Raw genomic sequence first — 24,731 nt, forward strand, 5'->3', positions numbered from 1 at the left:
TCAACAGGATTTCAAGTTCCCAATTAAATCTTGCTCCATAATCAAATGCTTGTATTTGAAGCGAAAACTGTTAGGAGTGGGTAAGAAATATCCGAAGCTTTCCTTCTTAATCCTAAATGCAGGGACTTGCTTAAGTAAAATTGCCACACGACCTTGTCTCAAACCGAATTCTCTTCATTCACAAGTTTCTCAGACTCTGAGAGAGTTTGAGTTTCGGTTTTCTTTTTTTCCTTCCCTAAACAAACACAATGCAGTATTCATTATCTGTCTCTGCCTGACCATTCTCAGTACTCCATTCCTGGGGTCCTTCTACAACAGACGTAACACTTTGAAGTATATCTATTAACCATTCTGAACACTGACTATGCTAAGGGCTGCCACAAAGAAATTTTAAAGGAGACTGGCTATTCCATCACCAGATCACAGTCAGTGAACAGGGCAGGCAGGCAAGCACACTGAGCAGTCTGCAGGGAGGTGCCTCGCTCAGCCTTTTCCCTGCTGCTTGACTCAGCTCAGCCACTTCAGAGAGGAAGCTGAACATAAAATATGCCACCATCCCTTGTGCTCCCAACTGCTGCAGCAGCCCAGCTAATTCCTGAAATGCCAGATGTGCTCAGAACTGATAACCTGTACATCCCAGCATGTCACTTGAGGCCCAGGAGAACAAGAAGGACAAGGCAGAGGCTGGGGGAGATAGGACCCACCCACACACACACACACAAATGCCTCTCCCTTTACACAGCTCTAAATAAAATTAAGCCACTCATGTCCTTTCCACTGCCAGCTTAGCTCAAGCATGGTAGATTTCCAATTCAGCTCATTCACCTCACTTTGATCCATGCTACACATGCTGCATTCTATTCATATCTACAACCATCACTGACAGCAGCAGAAAAAGCATAAATCCAACAATAAAACACTTTTCAGAGCGAGAATCTAATGGGAACTACAGATTTAGAGGTTTTTTTCTTTAATTTTTTCTTTACATTTTATTAGCCTGATATTAACATGGTGGAGCACAATTTTATTTTCTCTTGCAGCACATAAGAAACCAACACCCAGAACACACCCAAACCAAGTAACTTTAAGTTTTAGATGGTCATTAGGTTTACTCCTGGCCTTGCCCCTGGATCTTTCTTGACCTTTCAGTTAAACCAAGCAAAGCATCTCCTTAGAACCACAGCTTTTAAGTAAACAGATAAAAACATGGAAATCTCACAAAACACTTAGTGTAACAAAATAATGACACAGCAACAAGACAGATGGAAAGTATTTAAGAAAACGCCAAAAACCAGTTTTTTTCAGTATTTCTCCTCATCGGTTCTGTCATAGTTTATTTACAAATGATTAGTCTAAATTACAGGTTATGCAGTTTCCCTTTAGACCATTACAAGATTGCTGTATCATGGCTTTTAAACAATCTGAAAAAAGGGTCTTGGGGCAGAAAACAAGGTAGGGAGGAAGGGAAGGATGCCTGTGCACATGCGTCAAGGTATGCGTATTTGGAATGCCAAGAGACAAGGGATGTTTGCATACATTCATACAAAGAACTGCATTACATACATATCCTACACGCATAAATAGAAAGTAACTGGAAATCTCATAGAACAGCTGCTTTTGTATCATTGTGACACATCCAAAGAACTAACCCCGATATGCCACTGGGTAAACATAACCCTCAAAAGAGATACAGTTTGCGTCAAGAGAATTCTAGTCCTGGTTTGTAAAGACTCAATCCAGAATTGCATTTTTGGAAGCTAATTCAGAAGAGGTTTTGGACTTACCAACAGGTCTTATGTCTTCAAGAGAGAAAAGGGGGAATTTTAGCTGAAGAAAACTTCCAAACATGACACTTCCACCATGTATTAAGTTTAAAAACAAAACTACTACTACTATGCTTACCACAAACACTGAAGCACTCAGACTTCACAGCTTTAAAGAGTAATAAAAAACCTTTACAGATCAAGCCACAGTTCAGGGCCAAGTCTCATTGCCATAGGATTTCTGGCTTACAAAAGCAATTTTGAATTAAAAAAAAAATTAGCCATGGGCACTGTTGTTTTATCCAGCACATACCCTGCACCAGGAATTGGTCACATTTAATGGCAACTAATGATTCATTATTACATCTCAGAAATAGAAACGGATGTGAGGAAACACATGGAGCAACATCAAAACCACCTCATCACCTAACTACCTTGATAAAGGGACTACACACTTAGTACAGACATTGCCAGATAAATGTTTATGAAACTAAAGCATTGTTTGCACTCTCTAAATGACAGGAAGATTGTTTGATCCTGAGCATCTTAAGGTGAGTGGACCCTCTACATACACAATGAAATTTGTAGCCAGTTTGTGGGAATTCTGTCTAGGCTTTAACTTCAGTAGAGTCTGTTTACGTATTTCCTGGCCTAACAGGATTTGTCTTGCCCATCTACAAGATGCAAAGAAGAAGCAAAGATAGCATTATACTGCTGCTCGTTTGGATGGAGTTTTCCATGAGTTTTCTTTCATGAAAGCTTGCAAAGTAACAGGCAGAGCCTCTCACAAACCCGGGTGTCACTAGCAGTCTAGTCAGCAAGCAGTACAACTTGTAAAATTAGCTTATTCATTCACATGTTCACTGCCTCAGTGAATCCGGCCTGACCTTACAGAGGTTAGGACCTTTGTTTTGAAAATGCAAACTTATAAAAACCATCCCAAATTAGTGATCCATAGAGTTTTATTACCCTGAACTACTTCAAATCAAACTAAAAACCAGGTTAACGTTTCCATCAGTTGGGAGATACATAACCCGTTTATTTAGGTGCACCTCAGTCAGAACGGACACAGAACAGCCCCTCCTTCCTGCATCAGCTCTTCAGACTTTTTTTCAGCTCTGAGTTTATCCACCGGCAGGCTGAAGGAGTCATCTAGTGGCCACAAACAATTCCTGCAGTCTCACCAGCTTCTGCAGTCCGGCTGCCAGGGCAAGACAAGGTTTTTTACCCCTTAAAGCACACTCAGCACTGACAAGGGTCCACTGCAGGTCCAGTATCTGAACCGTGACATGGTCCTTGCAACCTCGTTCATAATGTTCCCTGTTCATGTTCCTTAGCGTGCCTTAGATGTTAGTTTCCCAGCCCATGTCAAGGCCAAAATCAAGTCCTCTCCTTAAACATGCCTGGGAGTAGACACGGCTGTGCTGTTTCTAACCCTTATGCAGCTGCCTCTCTTCCTCTTCAGGGGTGGGCAAACCTTTTCTGAGTAATGCCACTACCCCTGGAAAGCATCAGTTCAAGTGACATGGATTAAACTGCTAAGCAGCAGCATGGCAAGCCAAGGGATCCTCCTTGGCCCACATCCCTCCTCTACCACAGACCCGCTGAGTAGGCTTGGACAAAGCACAGGGGTATTTAGGTAAGGTCTCTCACTCATGGAAGAACCATCTGCCTAACAACATGCAAAAGACAGAACCACAATATATTAAGCAGGTATCTGACGTATGAGTTAAAGTAACACTTTGATAAACAGTATTAACATCTATAAAAATCTTACTAAGCGTCATAAATATTTGTAATGCACTATCAGTTCTCTGTACAACCCCTCCAGCCAGGTAAGCTCCAGAAATTTAAGCAATATAATTTTATATGAAAGCATCAAATATTCATTCTTCAAAAGAATGGCCATTTCAACTATATAAGAAAGTGAAAAATTGATACTGATTTTTCCTATCAACACCTCAGTTTTAAAACAAACTCAGATCCATTTTTTTTACTCTGTGTTAATCTGTGTTACCTGTTGAGTGACTGAACTGCAGGCACCGGAACACACCTTAGGCAAGATTGTCCAAAGCGTTTCTTTTTGTTCCTGGAAATCAGTTTGCTGCCACACTAATGCCAGACTCTGGAAGAACATGTTGCTATTCTTCTTTCCCAGCGTAGAGACTGCTATTTGCATATATTTTTAGATGTTTGCACTGTTGATCAGAGGTGAATCTAATACGGTGAGTGTCAGGTGTTAATCATCACACACACAAAACTTCCACACCATTTTATAATATGCCCCCTTACACCCCACCATGCGGTTTAACATCTATAACTTAATCCCAGCAGCAGCATCTTCCCCACCCCATCCCCAAAACAAGGAACTACAGGTTCTCCAAACCTTTCAAGGAAGCCAAAAGACTTCCTTAAATTCATGCTTAACCTCCCTGTGATTCAGAGATTCTACCTACCTCAGTCACAAAGGTGCCACCTAGCTTTTTCCATCAATCCTATACATCAGCTGGGTAAAGCAAGTGAAAAATGCTGTAAAAGTGCAAATTATCACTCTAGTACAGTTAAGGAGGCCCAACATATTTCAAGCTGCAGTTGAAGGTGGAAAACAGCGGTACCACAACTATACCAAGACATGAAAGAAAGAAAAATGACCCTTGTAAGCCGTAATGTCAGAATTAAGTACAGAGAGGATTCCTTCAAAATGGTGAGGGCACGAGCAGCAGCTAAGTGATGTTTAAAGCTAGTATTCAGCTCAGCCACCCTCTGATCCCAGCGGACAACACCTCCACCTTCCTTCACATGTCTAACTAATTAAGTATTGGTCAGATTCGCCCTATGTGGAGGACTTGCACAAAGACTGACTCTAAATCACAAGTATTTCTCCAAGGTGAGGGACACCTTATCCTTTTAGGTCAGTAAATCACCAAGAGCTGTTTCTTGCTACTCCCTCCACAGCAGTCCAGCCGCAGAGGTGTCTGCAAGTGAGAAAACAGTTCTGCAGTGCTCAAGATGTTTGTACAGGCACTCCCCAGATCTATTTCTCTAGTTCTTAAACAGGCCTAATTTGTATTGTCAATAAAAATAGTATTTTGCAGCCTTAACTGGCCAGAATCATATGAAAGGCAAGGCCACTCTTAAGATTTTATTTAACATTGACTTTATTTAAATCTTTATTTAGATACAAATTTAACTCACGCTAATTTTGGTTTTTTAATCTATGTATTTTAAAAATAAGATACTCTGGTAACAGCAATGAAAGAGAGGGTTCACTACTGGCCTAAAATAGCATGCCAAAAAATGTCACCAATGAAATGAGTAGCACACAGTAGCAGAGGTCTACTCATGTCTACTGTGTTAGGCCAAGCCACATTGCACTGTCTCACACCATGTTTTCAGAGAACAGCAAGAGTGAATGAGCATCAGGAATGGCCACCAAAGCTCATTTTGTCCTGTTACTACAGCGAAGATGCACAAAGTTTTCCTATGCCATACATATTCATATGTACACATACATATGTAAGTATCTATACATACTTTTCTGCAGGTACATGCAAGATAAAAGTGAACACCACACAGTAGGCCTGTTTTGCAAAGGTGCCGTGCAGAAAAAAAAATTAGTGGCAGACTTAAAAACACGAGAAACTGCAAAATATCACAGCCACTCTAAACCCCTCTCTCTGCGCATTAAAATTAAAATGAGAAGCTCCTTCTGAACCTTCTATTGCCTCTTAATATGCAGATCAGCCAAAGCATGGTACTTCGTACAACACATGTACTTTGTTAGTGCTGCAAATACCTAGGTTGCCATACTCCCGTTTGATAAATGGTTTATGATATTGACCAGGCTTCTATCACCTCAAAAGAGAGCCATAATATGCCTTTTCTAGAGGTCTTACCACAGACTACCTGGGAACTTTGGTTAGCTGGGTAGCTGTCTGCCCCCTTGCTCCCCCACCAGGTTTGACAAAGGGAGCACATTATGCTCCTTAACCATCTTCAAGAGATGGCACAATGTTCAAGAATTAATTATTTCTAGGTATAAATCAAGGAGGCTGACCATCTTGAAACAAACACATTACTGACTGAAGCCTAAGCGTCTCCACAGCCTCTATTTGCACCTTAATTACTCAGCAGAAATGTGCTAAAGAGTTATCAGTCAACTGAAGATGCCTTTCTCTAAGGACCTGCAGGACAAGCTGAAATACCTCTTAGAACTGCCAATAGCAAAGGATTTATCTGCTTTTATGTGCATTTGTCAACTCATACTGCAGAAAATTTAGAACAAGCAACAGTGTAAAACTGATGATAATATTTAGAATATATTTGCTTCTTATGAAAGCTCACCCGGAAAGTACCTATTTTTCCTCTGCCTAACCACCACCTCAACACATCAATTTGGATCCCTTGTCTCACTAGAGGTCCACCAGAAAGCAGATGTCAGTACCTGCAGCAAACATTTCGAGGTGCAAATTCAGAATTCACAGAGCAGCGACTCAAGTCGGACATTTGGTGAAAGCCCTGCATCTGATTCAGAAAAGCTCTACCAGAGTCTTATTCCTGGTAATTTATTCAATTATTTATTAAATAAACCATGAGAACTGCTGCAGATGGGAAGGCCTCAGTTGTGTTGTTAGAATATACCACAGGTTTTTTCAAATGGGGCCTGGCTAGCTGCCTGCCTTTTCGGAGCCTTGAAGGGAGAAGGAAATACCTGAATTCTAGTAACTCTTTACTGCTCCTGACTAGCAAGAACCTGCTTCTTGAGTGAGTTCCACCAAAATTCTTCTTACTGAGATTTTGTCAATGCACAATAGGCCCATGTGGAACTTGCCTGCCTCTTTACCCAAAGAACTTCCAGGTGTTTACACACCTGACTGCTACTTACAAGTTACTCCATATATTAACAAGCCTCAAGGGGCAGCATCAGTTACAAAAAGAAAGTAATTTAGTCAAGTACAGAACACTTACAGCTACATTACTACAATTTTAAATTTAAAAACAACCCCATACATTCTTGTAGATAGCTGAGAACAGGAAAACTCAAATTATTTTGATTTCTAAAGACAGTTTAACTTTTTAATTAGTTTGGGAAAAAAGTATTTTGTTTGAACATCTGCATAAAGATAACCCTTTAATTTGAAAGTATTTTAACTTCCTGAAAAAAGCATTTTACTGTACAGTACTGAACTAACAGATAAAAAGGGAGGAATACATTTTGAGTAGCTTTCCCCTGCAGCACGATCCTGCTCATCTTCAGCTGAAATGCACAGGTTTTTCTGGCAGCACCTTCTGTGACTGCTTTTGAAAAAAGAAGTACCCTGTTAAGTATTACAAAAGCCATGCCCTTCCATACTCAAGTTCTACATCTGAAGAATCTCAGATGCTGCCAGGTTTCAGCTCAGGCTAGCTGGCCATCAGGGAAGACGGTCCCAAAGCAGCACATGACCCCAGCTCCCTGCAAAGTCCCTCCGCTGCTGTGACCGTGCCTCCCGGCAAGGTTCTTCCAGCATTGTCCCACACAGACGTCCAAGGAGAATGATCCAAGCTGCTGCTGTTACACCACATCCATGAGGAGGGTGGACATTGCACTGTTAGAAGGTGCTGCAGCAGGGGCAGCATCCCCTGTGTCCTCACCAGCAGAAGCTGTGAACTCCCAGAGCCACGGTCATGGCCCAGCTGCATCAATTCTCGAGGTCCCTCATACTCTGCCATAACTTGGCTACCAAAGAAAGCATTATTTTTGTGGTTTACTCTTAATAAGTACCTTCTCCATTTACAGCAAAAGAGAGAATTTTATTTTTCCCTCTAAAAGAAAGATACAATCAAACCAAGTTGCCGAATTTTATCATTTTTTGTCATGTTTGTGTTTCTAGGTAGTTGCTTCAGTTCTTCTGGCTTTATAAAAGCTGTGCAAGCTTGACAGGGACATTCAAGTAAGTTTTCTTTCTCCTCCTGAAACTATCATTCCTCTTGTCACTCTCCCACAAATACGATTTTTGTTTTGCATAAAGTTTTCATTAAACAGTATAATTTTGTAGCTTAAGGTACTCTAAAATATTACTCAAAAATCTGAAGACTGAATATGCTACATTTTTCTACGGCTTTCAGTTTATTTTCACAGGGCAAGGGAAGGAGCAGAGGTGACATTTTCAACTCTAAACTCTAACATCTGAGCAATTTCCAAGCAAAGTAAACACTGATCCTTTTATCCCTTGTCAATATCCACCAGCATGGATTTCTGTACTTGCATGAAGTCTCAGAGGAGGTAACAAGGCTCCAAACAAAATGCACAGGTCTACATTAGCAAATCTCAGAACAGGAACTTTACCTTGGGATGTAACATTCAACCTCCCTATCCAAAACACAGCCCCAGTGAATGCATGCTGAATACCTGCTGTTGGTTTTGCCAGCACCTGACACATGACAAAAGCTTGAAAACTGCTAACAATAACTTCCTGAACTCCACAAATCACACACAAGCAACTAAAATCGCCCTGCTAGTTAAAAAAAACAAACAAAAAAATTTAGAATATTGGCCAGAGAAACGTACTCTTCTTACAGGCCACTGGAAGAGAAGCTATCATCTCTTTCTCAGGTAGTCCACCACTAGTGAAAATCTCAAGAGTAACTGATGAAATTAACACTTTACAGCACCAACTCCAGACTTAAAAACTGAACTGGCATCTTGAATCTGTAGTAAACTGGCATTCTGCACAGTGATAGAGCTATCTTGCTAAAATCACCTATCAACACACTCACTGAAAGCCCCATGCAATTTTTAAGAACAGCCTGCCATGTAACATGTTGTGCTGGGTCCTGTGGAAGCAAGCTATGCAAGGAAAGGGGATCTACTTCAGAAAGTATCACAGGAGAAAGATATAAGCAGCATTATAGTTAAGACATGTTATCTTCAGCATCAGTAACTAACTGATGCTATCTGCTCTGGAAACTATCTAGACTGCAAAACCAGGTACAAAAGATACATAGAAGTCCCTAGCAGAAGAAATAGACAGCAGTGCTCTGTTTCTGGAGGTACATCCTCCTCCTCTTGCACTTTACTTAGCCTGCCCTCAAGGCTCTAGCTTGACAAGCAGTAAGCATAGGTCAGCTCTGAAACCAAAAGGAGTCCTGTCCCCTGTCCTGCTTCTACTATGCACTCCTGGACCCCTTTTTAGAGCTGTTCAGTTCATAAGTCTGATTCACAACACATTAGATGATCTACCCAGTCATGGTCAGTTCTATCTTTAGGCAGAAAGAGTTAAGCTAATAATAACAATTTCGCTATGATCATTCTTCCAGTCCTGCTCATTATACAGCAAAAACACTAGTGTGGCTCCATGAGGTAAGATGCAAGTGTCTGAGGCTTGGACTGTTTCTTCTAGTAACAGTGCTGCCATTTAAATATGGTGATTCACTGTTACTTCTGTCAATTAAGTTTTATTCCACTTCTTAGTCAGGGAGCTGTCATTCAAATAATGTCTGTATCTCCTCTCTACGATGAAGACAGGACAACATTACCCATGTTGAAGGTGAAAAAAAATACTCTGGGACCCGTACCCTTCATTCTTCTCTTCATGCCTACAAATAAAGAGCACTTACTAGTACCCTTGTGATCTCGCCAATGAAGAAGTATCCAGCTTTCAGACACAACTTCTCATCCCCTTTTGGTGGACTCCAAAATACACTAACGAATTTCTACAAGTTAAGAGAAAACCAGGTTGCCAAAATATGACAAGAAGCAGCAAATGCTTTGACTCCAGCTGTCAGTGAAGCAGGAAAATCAGTTGTAAGAACCAAATGTAGAGCCACTGGTAGGAACCCTTTATTGATACAGGTTGGATTTTTTACAGCAGCCTCCTATCAATTACAACTGAAATGTTGAAAATAGGTACAAACGGAATAAAATAGCACAGAAGTCCAACAGCTGTTGGGCTTAAACGCTTGACGTCATGCCCAGGTACTTAGTGCTACAGAGTTTCTTTACTGGCAGAATGCAAGCGAGAAGGCAGTAACTTTGGCAAATAAGGGTTGATACTTGGGCCCACATAGGAAATACATTTGCATCTACAGCACAAGCACATTTACCACATGTTCCTTGTGAAGACACTAGCATGTAGAATTATCTTTACATTATACACACTGAAGCAAACAGGCTTGTGTTGTCTCTTTAACACACTGATAAAATGCGCACAGCACATAAAATGTATTTAGCTACTGTTTTATCCCTCAGAATAATGACATAACACAGGGTTAATTTCTTGAGCACAAGTCTATACCAAGAAGTAGATTTAGCAGCAATGAATTTAGAGATTGCATAGAGGCAAAACCACGCAGTGTAGTATACCCAGCACATGAAAATAAATACAAAAGACGCAAGGCCACACATGACTGGAAGTTTTATTATTACTTCCTATACAATGCTCCTCCACCAATACTCAAGTGGAAGCTACAGACTGGGCTATAAAAGTGGTTTGTTGTTTTTATTTTGGCCTTACACCTTTACTTCAAAGCTGTTCAATGGCAAGCAATAAGTGTGAGCCAAGCATACAACACCCTTATGACTTCTGCTTGCCCTGAAACTTACAAGAATCACAGAAGCGTAAAATCACAGAATGGTTGGGGTTGGAAGGGATCTGGAAGATCATCTGGCTTCAACCCCCCACCTTCAACCAGACTATGTTCCTCAGAGCCCCATCTCACCTGCTCTTGAACACCTCCAGGGATGGAGGGTCTACAACATCTCAGGGCAACCTGTTCCAGTGCCTCAACACCCTCACAGAGAAGCATTTCTTCCTAATACCTAATCTAAACCTACCCTTCTTCACCTTAAGGCCATGCTCCCTTGTTCTATCACTACATGCCCTTGTGAAAAGTCCGTCTCCAGCCTTCTTGAGAGCCCCCTTAAAGTACAAGAAGGCTGCTGGAAAGAAGCAAAGCTAAATTCCACCAAGGAAAAATGGGAAGTCAGTCATAACCAAAAATATAACCAGAAATCAACCCCCAATTTCTAATTTACTGTACCTCTCTCATCTTTCACCAAAATGCATCAAACTTTAAAGTAAGTGTTTCTCCAGAACTTCTTTCAGCAAAGCTACTGGAGAACTTCACTGTAAGAAGTACTACAAGGCTCTACATGTTTCATTTAATAGAACTATCAGTAAATTAAACTTGTCAGCACAGAAAACAGCTACTCACTACACACTCTTGTGTGGATCAAGAGCACAAGCAATTCTGGTTAGGCCTCACATGATCCTGATCAAGATCTTTGATTTGTTTCTACTGTCCCGTTACCTGGGCAGTAGCTCAGACCTGCAGCAGTGCCCTGGAGCTGCAGTGGCAGCTTCCAATGCCAGGCTGGCCCACCACAGCTGCGTGTTTGAGTGGCTTCCCATGAAGAGTCCTCTGCAAAATCACTCAGGCCATCACAGGCAGAGCAAACAAAGCTGTCCCATTAATCTGACTGTTAACAGGCAGTAATAAAAAGACACCATAAGCAGAATATGACAACACAAAGCATTTGTATAACCTACCACCAGTTACGGATTAGCAATTTCAGAACTCCATTAGAGGGAATACGGAGAATGGTGCTCATCTGTTTAAAAAGCTGAAAATTGATTAATGAACCTGTGATATTTACATTCTTCAGTCCATAAAGAAAAATAATTAATAAACCCCAATGCAACAATGTAAGAAGGCACCTTTCCATAGAAGTTGCCCATTTGTTTCAACTGAGATTATTCCAAACACTGTTTTCTCTCAACCAACCTGGCTTCCTTTCTGAGGGATGCTTGGTATAAAGAGTACTTTTTCCTTTTCATGTCTATAATTTTATTTCCATGTTTTAACATCGCATCACTCCCTCAAATACATCACACTGATGTAGATCCACAACTACTAAACCACTGTAAAGTCTCTTCTCTTGCATTACTCAATCCATCTAGAAGTTCTGAAACAAGAGTGGATTTTTAAAGTTGTTTAGAGTAAACGTTACCTTTATCATCTGTCCTTTATGGCTGTATTTGTGTCATATCTATTTATACTTTTCAATGGAAAAAACCCCGAAATTTACAAGCTATAACCTTTCATTGACTACAGATCTTTGCTACAGCAAAATACATCATTTCCTGAGTATACTCCATTACCGTATTAGTAGGAGCAAAACCATCTAATCAGAGATCATAACAACATAATTGCTCCTTCCTTGTTATTGAGCCTGGGCAGGTTGTGACTCTTGGTTCCTCCTCCAACAGCTGCCCGGACCCACGCGAGGTAAAAGCGGCACTCACCTCCTCTGCCTTCCCGGTCACAGAGCTGGCACACGAGTGTTTTCGGTGCAGCACTCTGCCATCCTGCCTACAGCCCTGGTGCGCTGCAACGCAACGCGACCACCGTGACACCGCTTCTCCAGCCCGGCTTTCGCCTGTCACAAACAGAGCCCGCAGCCACACACAGAAATTAACTCCGGACCGATGAAAATAACTTTCGGGGGAGGAGTAACAGCGCTGTTCCGAGGGAAACGAAAAGCAGGAAGCTGATCTCAGCAGCGCGGGGAGCACGGACGGGGCGGAGCAGAGGCACGGAGCGAGGAAAAGTGGAGCAAGACTCGCTGCTTAAAGCCTGGCTTTGGCAGTATGACCAACCAGCCCCGCATTACTGAAATACCAGCGCCGGGGCTGACACGGACGCCAGCACCCCCTGGCCCGGGGGCAGAGGCCCGCGGCAGCCCCGCGCAGCGGCACTCGCCGCACAGGTACCGGCCCTGCGCAAGCGGCCCCCACACGCCGCCCGCCCCGCTGCCGCCAAGCCTCCGGCCCCACAGCGGCCCTGGGTGCTTCCCTGCTCGCCCCGGATGCTTCCCTGCTCGCCCCGGCCCGGGGTGAGGGCTGCCGGGGCGCCGAGCCCCCTGTCACGCGTGAGCTGGTTTGAAGGGGCACGTCCTGCAGGACGGACTCAACGCTCCTGCCCTGCAACTGCGGGGAACTCCTCCGGCGTGCTAAAAGCAACAGATGATGGGACCTTCTAAAAGACTGAACTGCCGTGTCTAGTGCGAAATTAAATTCTTCTGATGAAGTTTAAAAGAAAAGAGGGGGGAGGGAGGATTCTTTAGGAAAACAGCTTCAAGAACTCAGAGGCTTTTCATGCTAAAATTCAAACTGACTCCAAGGAGGGCTTAACCTCGACGACAGCATCTCCCACGCTGTTAAGAACTTTCTCTACCTCCACAGGGCTGCCCTTCCCACGAGAAGGCAGGCCAGGGAAGCTCGCTCCGCGCAGGAGCTGGCTCCCCCAGGAAGGCTGCCTCTGCTCCTGCAGAGACGGACACGCTGCAGTCCTGGCCGCTGCAAGGGTCGGGCTGCTTCTGCTGCTTGCCTGTCCCCCACGTTCCTCAGCAGCAAGGCTGGTTTGTATCATGAGGACAAGCGTTACAAAACCCCACAGAAAACAGTGATATGTAACATTCTAAACAAACGTGAGCTTGGAAAACAAAGCCAAAAAAAATACAAGGGAGGGTGGACTGACTACCATGAGAGCCATCAGCCAGTGTTTCAAAATAGTAATTAACATCTGTAACAGGAAACAGCATGGCAATGGATCTTTCTAACACTCGCAGAGCCAGGATCTGATCTCTACCTCTCAGCCAAAAGCAGACAATCCCCCAGCATTTCAGGCTTTTCTAAATGAGGCCGTGGAGGTGGAACACTGCATGGTTTTTACACTTGTCTTGCCCTTTTTCAGGTCTGAATGTTTTGCCCCATTAGCTCTGTATGGCAAGATGCAGAGTGTTTTGTACTGGTGGGTACAGAGCAGATACAGGGCCAAAATAGAACAGTAGATCAGTTTAAGCAAAGTTCCTACGCTTTCAAAAATCCCATCTGATGGCATCTACATTATACTGACAGGAGAATAGAAAACAGAGGCAAGGTGGCCAAACAATTTTATTCTTACCACTTCTTTCATATATTTTCTCTTGTCTGCTCAGTATAGGAACCTGTAGCATGTCTAACTCACATTTGGAAGATTCCATTCCAGCTTATGAAACCAGCAATTTCTAAGAAAGCATTTAATGACTCCTTTTAAATTCACTGTGCTTGTTCACTTTTTGACACTGTTTCAAAGTATGTCCTATACTCAGTCTGCAGACAAACCCAGACTGAGCTAGAGACATAGTCACACCTCTCTCCTGGCCTCTCTCCAAAGCCTGTGGCCTTCATTTCCAGGAGTGGACAGACAGGACCCATGCCTTTGTCTCAAGGCTTCCCAGTTCACAGCCTACCTGTGGTGACTGCAGTTACACTGAATCCTCAGGCTGTAAGCTGAAGGTCACTGATGCAGACATACATCCTTATCTACAGCTCCTCGGATGGAGCAGTCAGCTCCGACAGAGCCGATGCAAAGCCTCATTGCAGCAGGATCTTCAGGTGCTGCAGCAACAGCACAATAGCCACAAGGAGACTAAAGGCAGCCTAAATCTCAGCATGCAGGCTAGGCCAGCCAGCATATGAACAGCAACACACCACATCCTATCCACCTTAATATCAATGCCATTTCTGCACTAGTGTCCCTGTAGTCTGGCAGCTTTAACCCTTTTCAATCATAAACCGAGACACTAGTTTCAATCCCATGAGAACTTAATGATTCTTTTTGGGGGAAACTGTTAGCACTGGAGAGATATACAGCTGCTTCCTTACTAAGGAAACAAACAGCTTAAAGCCAGAACTGTATCAAAACTGCAAATGTGATTTACACACTCAGCTGAACAGATTTAATGAGCATTTAAACCAAGAAACCACAGAACCTGCATGGAATATTGTGCTGCGGTGCTCTGTGGACCAACAGTAGACAAAGTGAAAATGCAGGTAAGAGCTCTTACGAGGAAACAACTTAAGAGAAAGAGCAAAGATACTCCCAAAGGTTTTCTGATATTATTATTGCTAGATAAACGCCTGAGCTTCTCTTCAGATCAAAACCAACAGTTGTACAGCATCACTCACAGCTCTGGGAGTCCACAACACCTGAGATAAATGAGCTCACATGCCCACCACCAATCTCAGGGTTATTCTGTGTATTTCAGAGAAGCTGTTTCCTACCTGCTGTATAGAAGAGATTCTACAGCAATGAGTGCTGTTTTCCCCCTGCTTCTCAATTTGATACTCAGTTTTGAAAGGACACTTCTTAGTCCTGACCAATACTGGACAGGTATGTGTTGCTACGGTGTACAGTGCACAGTATAGCCTCCCTCCTCGCTACTTCTTCACTTCAGGTACATCTGAGAGAGTATTTCACTAGATACAGAAGAGCAATCTCTGGCCCTCTTTACATGACAGACAAGGACAATTTATTCCAGCAACCATGAAAGCAACAGAAGCACCATTTTTTTTTCTAAAAAAGTACTTTTAGAAGTAAATAAATATTGTTATGACCATTGTTATGAGGTTAACTAACAAATCACTTAAAGCACATCTTTAACAACAAAAGTTTCAGTCTATCTTGACTTGGTAACAAAATAAAACACTTTCTCACATTTTTTTAAGTAACTTGCTATTATTTATTTTGTAAATAACTTTAAAGTATTCTGAAAGACCCTCCTCTACCAGCCAACTTCAATCTTTTATTATTAAAGGCACTTCATCCTTAAGATGACATGCCATACAAAGGAAAAGCTGGAAAGACAGGCTAAAGTATTGCATTGTTTTCAGTACAAAAAGCTCCATTTCTTTAACCCTGCCTTTCTACGCAGGAAACTTCCTTGAGAAACTAGAGTAGCATCTGCTTACTTCAAATAATTACTCTCTGCTCCTTCGTCTCTCCTAAGTCTCCTTGACAAGTACATTTTAAAATCAAAGTTTACCATTTCAGTAGGATTTCACAGCCAGGGCTGTTAAAGTCATGTTATGCTACCATTCTTGTCAAAGCGAAACAGTTTGAGCGTAACACTACCAGACAGACTTGTGTCATTATCTTTGCTGACTAGTGTTATTATGCTGTCCAGAGGTCTCCAACTGCAGTATAGATACAGCAGTACATGAGCAGTTTCTAACACTGCAGTCATTACCTCCTACAAGTCTGCAAATGGAACTAAGAAGATTAGTCCATTGGTAGGCTTACATTCATTTTTCAGGCATCTGTATCATCTACAAGACAATGTTTTAATGTTTTTAAAGTAATTTTTAAAAAGTTGAAAACCCACTACTTTAAATTGTGTATATATATAATAGCTTTTTTCTTGCAGAGAGATACAAATTTTTTTAAAGCTTGACGTGGTCAAAAGGGATCATCCTTTAGCTACTCGACAAAAAAACTACTTCAGAAGAAGGCATAAGGAAGGAAGTAGCAAGCACCTACAAGTGTGGTTAAAGCACTCTTGTGCTTTAAACTCATTCATACACACTCACAAGTCCAGGCACCTTCAGTCAAGCAGTTACTGTTTTAAAACTAACTTTAAGTTTTGTATTGCTGAAACTACAGTTGTCAAAATAAATTTCTATGTGACAATTTCTCACGTCTCATTCCCTATATTAACGGCAGGTGGAGATTAGGCACCAAACTGTCTCTACATGTATTTAAAACAAGCCAAGCCAGAGGTGGTTTGATCACACATTTACTCACTCCATCAGTTTATCTATTTTGTCCTGAACTGACATGACAGGATGACTTTTCCTGCCTTGTTGCTCTGGTACTTTATGAACGTTAAAATTAATAAGTAAGTGACCAAGATGGAGAAGATCTGGTCAAAGAAGACAGAAAGGGGAAAAGTAACACTGACAGCCTTCAGCCAGGCAAGATTATTCTCCTGCTATATAGCAAGGAAATACAGCAGCAAACAAACAAATTGATGAAACAAACAAGTATCTTGAGAGTATGCTTAAAACACTCCAAAACTCAACCTGGAAGTGACTACCAGTGAAGACAGCCAAACAATTCTCCAATCAAATCTGCAATTTCAGTCTACTATCGTAACCTTGCCTCCTGTAAAATTAACACCAGAACTGCGCTCACATATACATAGAGAGTATTGCAGCAATACTAATAAAGTAGCATCTGCACTGAAGCCCCACATTTTATTCCAATTCCATGACAAAATACAATTTTAATTACTAAATCTAAACAAAGTCACTATTCACCTCAAAATGGATGCAATCTCCCAATCCAATGCTTATATAACACTGCAATACCACACAATTAATATAACACTAAACAGATACATTAGTTCATAAAACATTCCAGAAAACATCAACAATCTGCGTGTTCAGGAATAGCAGAATCACCATTTTTATGATTCCTGGATCTCAGCACTTCTGAGAAGGTGTATCAAATCTTTTCCTATATGCACATGTACACACCAGTGCTTTCTGAGCTATGCAGTACATCAACAGCACATTTCCATCACAGAAAGCCACTGCCCTGTTACCTACTGCACACACCCACACATCTCAAGCATCAGAAAAACTTCAGGTACAAACGTCATACCTAAATAATGCACGAAATACCCAAGCCAAAAATCCTACCAACAAGCAGCATGATGTCCCTTCTTACCCCTCCCCCACACCGCTATCCTGAGAAGTTAAATCCCAGTTCTTCTCTGCCATAGGTGGAAGGTACTCAAGATACTACATGCAATGTAGCAGAATAAAATCCTATCACTGTTGCCCCCGTTTTAGAATTATGAGAACAAGTTACTGGCAAATTTACAGATGCAGAACTTTACTTCTCACAATGTAAAATCATGTATTACTTGTAGCAAAAAAAACCCCAATACATTTTCAGTATCAAAGTTTCTTAAAATTAGGAGGGTTTTGTCTAGTTTTTGCTTTAAGAATGACAGCTGTTCTTCATGAGGTTAAAATGCAACCCAAACTTTTAAAAAGAAACTTCCATTAATATAATCTTCTCTATTTTCTAGTTCTATCAGAAACAATTTATTAGGACATATACTTCTGATTTCCAAAACAACACAGTTTTTTTTTCCTTGATGTACTGCTACAATATTTTGTAAACATATTCTTAAAAAACATGCAAAGACTCAAAGGGCAGTTGAAAAGAAAGACACTTCACTCTGCTAATTTGCATCAAGTTTTATAGTTTCTGTCCTCCTTCCTAAATGGAAAACTAATTGTGATAAAACATTAAGCCCAATTAGAAACAGCCACTACACACAACTATTTATTTGAATGATTTCCTTTATAGTACATGTAATTGTTTTTACAGAATCCTCTAGTGTTTGGGCCAAATATTGTCATCTTTTCTGCAGGGAAAAAATCCCCACATGCCCTCCAGTTTCACATCTCATTCACTAAGTACGTCACTGAATTCAAACCCCAATACATATAAAAATAAAACTTTCAAATTTATTTTAATGAAATGCTGAAAAACCATTACAGCACCTTGAGTTCTGCATTCAGGATACATTTGTAATTTTCTTCAGGTTTCAGTATTAGTTTGCACATTAGAACGCCCAAGCTGGGCACCTAATTTGTATATTAAGACAGTGATCAAGCGCCATGTTGAGACTTGAGCATCAGAACTAGAGCTCAGGTATTTGGAGCTCAATCCCACTGGTAATCACTTTTGCAAAAATTCTGAAGTTTAGCTTTGTTTGGGGATGAAATCTGTGACCTTTAGATTTCCTGTTACATTTAAGGTCCAAAAATCTGACAGACCTCTGTAGGCTTCTGGAAGAAGTTGGAGAACAAAGTGGGCAAGCTTCAGAAAACAGGGAAGTGACCTAAAGAAATACATTTTGTCTGCATCTGTGGACAGCTGGCGGCTGTGCCAGCCACGGCAGGAGATGAGATCAGTCTCTGTGGCAGCACCGAGTGAGAGAGGGAGCAAGCATGGAGGAGAGGTCAGGTCCCTGCAGGTGGGTTGCCATCCCGTTCCTGGCATATTCAGGTTGTATTTTCCTCCATAAACACACTTGCTGGAAAAGCGAGCAGGGCAGCAAAAGCAGCAGGGAAATAGTTTTCATTCAGTTTTACTTAAGAGCAAACCCTGCCTGACCTTTAGCTGTCCTTATGCTGCTTTAACCTATGGCTGCTCTGCCACCTCCACAGCCTCCCCTGCCCTCTGGGGCAGAGGGGGCCCGGGCACCCACCCTGCCCCAGGGTGCCCACAGGGGTACTTCAGCACACATGGTGATTTTGGAAACAGCGGGCCTGGCACATCATCCCTGGGAAGCAGAGCTGGCCCCAGCCAAGGCCACCACAGCTGTGAGCAAGGACAGAGGACTCCTCCCTGGAAGCATGAGAAAGGGGGGGTTGTGCCAGCATGAAAGCACCATAGAAATACAGTAGCCAACATGAAAATCCAGCAAATAAAGTAAAATTTTCAACTATGTCTATGGATTTGTGAGATGTCACCCAATCTTTAGCTGTTCTTTTGTTTTATCAACAATTAATTCCTCTGAATAACTGCAAACAAACTGAACTCAAGGTGCTTCTGCAAAGCAAAGTTTCCAAACTGCAAACTCGCTTAAATAAAAACAAAGTGTCATTTCATCTCCAGTAGTAAGTGCTGCTTACTGTTTCATATACCAGAGCAAATATCTGCAAAACATCATTTGTGATGATGTCCACTCCTGTCTAAAGACCTGACATCAAAGACAGACATGTGAATCAGTGGCTATTACATGGTCTCATCTACACGTTTCTCTATGTTTTGTCCGCATATTATCTAAAACTAAATGCGACTTTTTTTCTCATTCAATTAAAAAAAAAAGCATTATTTTATCCTCTGGTCTGTTGTTTTCTCCACAGTGTTTGTGCGGGACTCAGGGTTAAAAGAAGTTTTTACTATGCAACATTTCACTTTACTGTAACAGAACACAAAACAGATTAGCAAAAGTCAAAATCCGTATTTTACTTCAAAAATGCAGCTCCCCCCTCCAAAAAAAAAACCCTCCAAAACCATTTTTTTTTTCTTTTTAGATTCTAGGTTCACTCACCAGAAGTTAATTCAGTATGAGAAGTACTGATTTATGCACACAGAATTACAGCAGACCTCTTCATCCAGAAAAATCATACAGGTTCCTTGCATTCAAGTCTAAAGTACATGTGTGGGACACCACAGAAGAGGGTGGCTCTCTTCCTGCCACTCCAGCATGAATGCAAGGAACAATTCCAATTTACATGCAGATAGCTGCCTGTATAAATACAACACAGTAACAGCAGTAATATATACAAGCACTTTTGGGGTTTTTTTTTGCTCGTTTCTAACTGACAGGTAGAAAAGGTTTAAGACAGCCTAGTCTTTACCAAAGGAGGCTCTATGGATCCCAACCGTGTCCTTGCTCTATATGCAGAAGAGCCACAAACACTATACTTGTCAGGGTACAACACTGGCTTGCCAGTAATACAAACTCTCCTATTCCTGCACTTGTCCTGCACCCCTTAAGTTAAACACAGGTTAGCAGTAAGAGCTATTTACACAAAAACCTCCGCTGTGAAATGCAGCTGCTGCAGGGCTGACCCACTGCTTTTCTACCACTGCATTTTGAACTGCAACAGAGAGGTACAATAGGAGACCATAAAACTCCCAGAGGCTGCTGTTAAACTCTAGAGAAGCCATCCGTTGCATCCCTGCATCTCTCAACTAGCTGACCACCACTGCTGCTCTCTGGGACCCTGCCTGGTACAGCCCAGGAAAAGGAAGGAGAACAAAAGCAACTGTTAGCTTTGGTGCTGGAAAGACCTGAGAGTGCAAGCGCGCTCCTCTAGGAGGAAGAGACTGCTGTAATATGTGATCTGCTCGAGTTCAACATCTTCTCCAACATTTGCATTTATATCGAAGCGATTCCACTATTGCAATTTGATCTTCTGCTTGAGCGAACATATGGCCTGTGAACTTAACAGCATCACTTGTAAACCTATACAGTATATAAGCCACAAAGACACATTAATTCCTTGTCAACAGATACCTATGTAATTCTTCAGCACTCTAATTGTTCTATTAGGTTTTTTAATGTTACTTTTTTAACCAGAGAGTGGAGGGAGGGTTAGGGAGAATATTAAACACAGCCTCGATACTAAATGGGCTGGCAAACACTAGATACTTTAGATAAACACAGGTAACTTGGTCTCAGCGCTGAGACCTTAATGCTCACTTCCCTATTTCATATACATTGCCAAGGACTCTAGTTTTCAATGACAGCTTCTTTAAGGAAGGGCAGAAAAGCAGGGCAAAAATCCTACCCTGAGCACCAAAGGCAGTAAGCTCATCCTCCCCTGCCTCCCCCACTCCTATAAAACCCAAGAACAAGCCCTTTAATAAGCAGATCTTATCCCCAACTAGTTTTCACTTTCAACAACAACAAAACTTATTATCAAAATAAATACCCAGTTAATTGAATAATCATTTCCCAAGAGAAAGTACGGTTTTCAACATCCAGTGCTCTAAAAGAAATCCAAATCCATAAACAGGATTTGCAACCTCCTAGTGCAAGGAGAGTTGTTACTGCAGCCTAACCAGATCTCACCTCTTGAAGGAACGTCCAGGACATGCCCTTGTCTCGTCAGCACCAACTGTCCGTGACTGGCCCCAGAGACTCGATAGTTTTGGTAACTCCTAGACACAGCAACCTCATTTAAACCAACTAATCAAGTACCAGGAACTCTAAGTGCAGCAGCCCAGCCCCACTCTGCATGATCTAACCTCCCCTTACTCAATGCAAGTTAAACTAGCACACACAGAGCTCCATGCTCTCACTGCCAAACCCCTTCTTATACTTGTTCTGCCTTATTGAAAGCACACTTGGGTAACCACAAAACCATGTAGAGACATACTCTTAAGATTTGAGATGATGCCAGGTTTTATCGATATGCATTTTTAAACGTTACATTTTAGTAAGGTGTTTCCAAAAAGTTGATAATAAAAAAATCTTTCCACTTTTTCTTTAAAAGATCCCTTAAACCAAATCTCTAGACCTCAAAATCCCTCAAATCAGACCTGGGAGGGATGCACAGAACTCTTAGCTTTGTTACTAAAAAGGCAGTACATATTTGCCTGTTTGCCTGGCTGGACTCTTTCTTGAGTTGGGCATTTACCAGAGGCCAGTGATGCCCGGCATTCCCAAATTGGTCCTGAAGAAGAGAAAGCACTCAGCACCTCAGCAGGGAATGTGGTGGATGGGACAATTCCAATTGTCCCTGAATTAACCAAAGTCAGCAACAGTTGAGGCATTTAACACAGGGTTTGGCAGACAGGGAGGGAAGACCCTGGTTTCCTGGAAGAAGATACTTACACTGGAGGGGCACATGCCCTGTGCAGTCCTCTTCACCTGCCACCTCTGTTTCCTCTAGTAATACTGTGATTAATCTGGAGTTATACAGCAATTGCCAGCAATAGCCAAACTATTCAATAATTTTTACTAAGTCTCCCAGTTCACTATAACAATTTTAACTACACCACAAAGCAGGTATCTCTCATGATCATTTATTTGCCACTGCTGAGAAACACCATCCCCCAGCATCCACAGTTCTCTGGAAAGCTACTCCTCTGCCCAAAGGGATGTATGTCACTATACATTCCAGAGCCTTTTTCTGTAGTGACTGTGTGGCCAAATTAAAATGAGCTACTTGCACTACTCTTTCTAACCCTGGTATTATCATGATCGCTGACTTTTTGTGCATAAAGAAAGTTAAGAATCAAACTTTACCCTGATGCAGTGGTCGGAACATGCAGCAGTAGCAAACTGTCTGCAAGCCACATTAAGGTCCACATTTGCAGCATACTGGGACTACACTTAAAGAACACTGTTGAACACAGACACCACAGTAATACATGATCTCCCATCTTAAAGTCTGAAACTCATTTTTTTTCATCATATTTACATAGAGGTACGTGCGGTTTTTTCAACTATTTCACATACATTAAGTGACCCACTGCTTCTGAGTTGCAATGGAAGCGAAGCATCTATCTCACTTGTGTGACTGAAAATTTCAAACAGAAGTAATGACAGATATAGCTGAGCTTGCTTCAATAAGCAACAATTACTTAATAATCCACAGCTGAGAGTCCTGATCCTACTGGTATAAAACTCTGTAAATCATGCACCTTTTCAACTGCATTGAACAAATTCGAGTAGTATACTCATCAAATGCCAAATCATTGATAATTATCTACTTTCTAACCATTATTTTAAGATGTTTATGTAAGAACTAGAATTTCTTTCAAATTAGAGGCAAATAAAAGGTGTAACCATTGGAAATACTTAGAATTTCAAAGTGAAAATTCTGTTATCATCTGGCTACAGCCAGTAAAATTACTCAGGTCAGCTCTAAACCCAAAGATTTTTCTAAATTTCAAGCATTCCTGCAAACAGGGGTATAAAAAGAAATGCTTCTGAAGCTCACATATTTTGGCAGGAGAATGGCTTATGCTACTTCTTTGTGGCAGCTGCTGAGAACACTCATCTCTATCTCCTCCCATCACCCCTGTCACTAGTGGGGTGTAGGTAATTTACTGGACAACACACACTAGTGCAACAGTTCTGTAAATCAAGAACGTTTAAAATCAATTGTGTAGCAAGTTCCTTCCATCAATACTATTTCACATACATGCATAGAAGGATTTTCACTTCATTCACCTTATGCAGCTATTACAGATATCCCCATAACACAGGCTTAGAATCTTTTCCTACATCATGACAAGTAATTGACATGAAGAGGCATGGAAAAAACTTAAATTTCTTATGAGAGTTGAATTATTTTTACTCCTAGTATCTGTCTACTGATTAAGAAAGCTACCTAATCTCAGTTTCACCTTAGTCTTACTGAATTGGATTGTCTGTCCACATGAACAGCAGTGTTCATGTTCCCAAAGATACCTGGCTAATACACATATTTGTCCTCTCATTCAAAAAACCCAAAAATGAACATTAGCTGATTTAAAGTAAAATCTTGTAACACAAATCAAAGAGATTCACAAGTCTCAAACCAACACTTTGTGGTCCACTGAATCAGAGATAATCACTTCATCTTATTACTGCTTCTTTCAGTGTTACTTCTGCCAACTAAAACCCTCAAGTCCATGGATTTCTAAGGCAGGCCAGAGAGATTTTTCAAAAATCAGACTTGGAACTCAAAGTGCAAGGTTAAGCAAGCATGGGGATATAACCACAGGTCTCAAATCATGCTTTTGAGGAGACATACTTGATTAACTCCCTTGCTCTTTTGCAGTGCTTTACATCTTTCACAGAATGTTTCAGGGAAGTGCTGACCATCAGCAGGTACATGAAAACAAAAGCAAGAAAGTGCAACAAGAACTCCAGCAGCCTAAATAAAGACTGGGGCGCTGGGAAAAGAAAAAAAATAAATATACTAGCCAACACAGTCTCACTAGTTAGGATAAGCTACTTCAATTATTGCCAATAATCCCCCAACACTTTTAATGACATTTTGATTCTTCAGTTTCCACGTATCTATTCAGCCTCACTGAAGCAGCAAAGAATTCCTTCACTTCGGCAGCTCCTCAGCCCTGTGTCCCACCTCATGATCAGCATTACCACAGAGTCAACATAAGTTTGCAAGTTAGAGATGCTCACTGCCAGTTTGTTAAACTGTGAACCTCCTACACCATGAAGTTCCTGAATGGATTTACCCCTGTTCTCCATTCACAGTGACAGTGCACATTATAAGCAAATTACCACCATCTACTGAAAATAAAGGTTCTGTTTTGTTGACAAAGTAAGAAAGCTTGAATTTTCTGGCTGGAAGTAAGATTCTTGAGGACAGAACCTTCTTCATTTGCCAAAATTATTCAGAAGTTTAAGAAACACATAGGTGGGGTTTTGAAATTTTGGCCTAACTGGCTTATGATCTGAATGCATACCACTAGCAAAATCAGTTACCTTTAAAATAAGTTTTATATATATATATATATATATATAACTTTAAAATAAGTTACCTTTATTTTCCTTCAGACCATGTAGCGGTCTAGTATAGAACAGTTAGCTCCTGCCACCTTGTGGGACTT

At 41.4% G+C, this 24,731-nt stretch overlaps 1 protein-coding gene across 21 annotated transcripts in view; it reads right to left on the reverse strand.

The window, feature by feature from the left end:
• The window catches only part of BBX (BBX high mobility group box domain containing), a 153,104-nt gene that overhangs the window by 106,601 nt on the left and 21,772 nt on the right, over positions 1 to 24,731 (reverse strand). The window contains exon 1 of one of the 21 annotated variants that reach the window (XM_048293766.1): positions 12,050 to 12,225. The exons of the other annotated variants lie outside the window; for them this stretch is intronic. The gene's annotated coding sequence lies outside the window, so the exon portion shown is untranslated. Of the gene's footprint in view, positions 1 to 12,049; positions 12,226 to 24,731 lie in introns of those variants that run through there. 21 annotated transcript variants of the gene reach the window in all.

This window comes from Corvus hawaiiensis, chromosome 2, assembly GCF_020740725.1.
Source record: "Corvus hawaiiensis isolate bCorHaw1 chromosome 2, bCorHaw1.pri.cur, whole genome shotgun sequence".
Classification (NCBI taxonomy): Eukaryota; Metazoa; Chordata; class Aves; order Passeriformes; family Corvidae; genus Corvus; species Corvus hawaiiensis.